The sequence below is a fragment of the Rana temporaria genome, chromosome 4 (genome assembly GCF_905171775.1).
Source record: "Rana temporaria chromosome 4, aRanTem1.1, whole genome shotgun sequence".
Taxonomy (NCBI): Eukaryota; Metazoa; Chordata; class Amphibia; order Anura; family Ranidae; genus Rana; species Rana temporaria.
The window spans coordinates 79,825,191-79,828,659 of NC_053492.1; positions in this window are offsets into that span (position 1 = coordinate 79,825,191).

Genomic DNA, 3,469 nt, shown 5'->3' on the forward strand with positions numbered 1-3,469 from the left:
CACGTGGCCTAAGGCCTAATTTTTGTGCCCCTGTGTAACAGGGGCGTCTAATAACAATTTTTGATGCAATACTTTGCACGTGGCCTAAGGCCTAATTTTTGTGCCCCTGTGTAACAGGGGCGTCTAATAACAATTTTTGATGCAATACTTTGCACGTGGCCTAAGGCCTAATTTTTGTGCCCCTGTGTAACAGGGGCGTCTAATAACAATTTTTGATGCAATACTTTGCACGTGGCCTAAGGCCTAATTTTTGTGCCCCTGTGTAACAGGGGCGTCTAATAACAATTTTTGATGCAATACTTTGCACGTGGCCTAAGGCCTAATTTTTGTGCCCCTGTGTAACAGGGGCGTCTAATAACAATTTTTGATGCAATACTTTGCACGTGGCCTAAGGCCTAATTTTTGCGCCCCTGTGTAACAGGGGCGTCTAATAACAATTTTTGATGCAATACTTTGCACGTGGCCTAAGGCCTAATTTTTGTGCCCCTGTGTAACAGGGGCGTCTAATAACAATTTTTGATGCAATACTTTGCACGTGGCCTAAGGCCTAATTTTTGTGCCCCTGTGTAACAGGGGCGTCTAATAACAATTTTTGATGCAATACTTTGCACGTGGCTCCTTGTTGCGCTCCAATTACAGATATTGGGAGGGGTTGCAGTGTTATGTTGCGCCTACGGACACATTTTTATGCCCCTGTGTAACAAGGGCGCCTAATAACAATTTTTGATGCAATACTTTGCACGTGGCTCCTTGTTGCGCTCCAATTACAGATATTGGGAGGGGTTGCAGTGTTATGTTGCGCCTACGGACACATTTTTATGCCCCTGTGTAACAAGGGCGCCTAATAACAATTTTTGATGCAATACTTTGCACGTGGCTCTTTGTTGCGCTACAATTACAGTATGTTTGAGGGGTGCCCTTTTTTCTACAATTTTGCTTTCCCAAAAAGATAATGCCACCCCCCCACCACCCCTAAAATAATCGAGATATTGTTCCCACACAGCACGTGCGCAACCAGTATTAAATTACTTTGTTCTTATAATAATTTAATGTTGTGCAGGGACATTTCTAAACATGTGCCACTACTAGAGACACACAGCAGGTGTGATATTTGAAGGAATTTTTCATTTTTTTTTTTTCACTTTAAACATCATTAAAATCGCTGCTCCGCAAAAACGTCCGTTTTTAAAATATTTTTTTCGATTGATACATGTTCCCTGGGGCAAGACCCGGGTTCTGAAAGACGTTTACCAACATTAAATTGAATATTGGTCTTTAAAATGATCGTTTTTGAATTCGAACGTTCGAGTCCCATAGACTTCAATGGGGTTCTAAATGTTCGCGCGAACCCGCGGTCTGTTCGAACGTTCTGATGCGAACCGAACCCGGGTATGTTCGGCTCATCCCTACTAGGAATTAAATAGACCAAGTTTTCAGGACACTAGACCCTTTTGTCCCCTTTACACACACAGCTGACTCTAACACCCGAGGGGTGGCCTCAGCCCAAAGTCTCTAGGATCTGATATGCCTTGTACACACGATAGGAATTTCTGATGAAAACAGTCTGATGGAATTATGGAGTAAAAAAATAGAGCGTGTTTTAAATTTTTCTGATGGAATACAATCCTATGGGAAATTCAGATCGTCTGTGTAGAACAACGTCTGAGAAAATTCCTACGCATGCTCAGAATCAAGTCGACGCATGCTCGGAAGCATTGAACTTCATTTTTCTTGGCTAGTCGTAGTGTTTTACGTCACCGCGTTTTGTACTGTCGGAATTTTATCTGACAGTGTGTATGCAAGACTGATGGAAGACAGCGTAATCGGAATTCTGATGAAAAATTCCATCAGATTTTAGTCCATCAGAAATTCCTATTGTGTGTACAAGGCATTAGAATTTCTATGAGGAAACATTATATTTTCATAATTTCTCTGGTTGAACAATGGAGTTTTTTTTCTTTAGAATCAAAGAAACCCCAAGATCCTGGGTAATTTTTAGGTACAAAGCCCCTCAGAAACAGTTTTTCTCAATGGAAACGGCTGGGGGTCTGCAAACAAGCTTGCTTACAAAATACATTCTCTGGACAATGGAGTTCCTGTTAGCTATACACACCTGAGGCCCCATACACACGGGAGAATTTATCCGCGAATACGGTCCAGCGGACCGTTTCCGCGGATAAATCCTCTCGAGGATTTCAGCAGATTTCTATGCGATGGCGTGTACACACCATCGCATTGAAATCCGCGCCGAAATCCTCTGGCGATGACGTGTCGCGCCGTCGCCGCGATTATGACGCGGCGACGTGCGCGACGCTGTCATATAAGGAATTCCACGCATGCGTCAAATCATTACGACGCATGCGGGGGATCCCTTAGGACGGATGGATCCGGTGAGTCTGTACAGACCAGCGGATCCATCCGTTGGGATGGATTCCAGCAGATGGATTTGTTCTGCATGTCAGCGAATATCCGATCTGCTGGAATCCATCCCAGGGGATAAATATCTGCGGATAAAGATCCGCTGGCGTGTACACACCATAGGATCTATCCGCTGAAACCCATTTGCTGGGATTTATCTGCGGATAGATTCTATGGTGTGTATGGGGCCTGAGACTTAGGGGAAGGCTTCTTAGTGTTTTTAAGGTAAAGACCTTATTACACTGTCGTAACACACCAACATATCTATGTGAGGGACCATATTACGTCCGGAAAACTGTTAGGTAGTTATAAGTGGTTATGTTGTCTACAAGAAGAAATTAAGTATTGCTTTTAATTCACGATTTATCTACTCTGTTGTTACAAACTTATTAAGAATTTTTATGCAGATATCTTAGTGTCTATGTATATCACAATCTGACTATTATTTATGGTGTTTGTAAGTGACTTATTGTAATAAATATTAATTTGTTTTCACTAGCTTCAGTCTATATACATCAATCTTGTGTTCTTTTTAAAATTATTCTGCTTGATAAAAAATATCTGGGCCACGCTCCCAGGAATTGGTCATGACATAGTTTCCAACAGTCACAGTATTCCCAGGACAATCCCAAAATCCGCCTGATGTCCCGGGAAGAGCTCGTCCCGGCCAGAATCCCCATAATTTCCCTCTGTCAGGGACAATAAGGACATCCCTCCCCCCTACCTCCTCACCTTCAGTAAGTCAGGTGCTGCCTAGCTGTTTGCAGATTGGTCAGTCCTAATTGAGTGCATGTGGCCACCAGAGGGTGATGAGTCTGGCTGTGTGCTGTGGTAAGGGGTGGAACCATCCTCTCCTGTCACTGTTTCTGTCTGGAGCTAAATCAGTGCTGCACTCACTGGAAGGAAGCAGAGCCTGAAGTCAGGAATTCAAAGTCTGGGGAGACTGTTATTAATATTTGTTTTATCAAGATTCTACAGGCTATTTTTGACTTACAACGGACAGCTCTGGAAATATTATAATAATAATTATTTCAATTACATTGTTGAATTT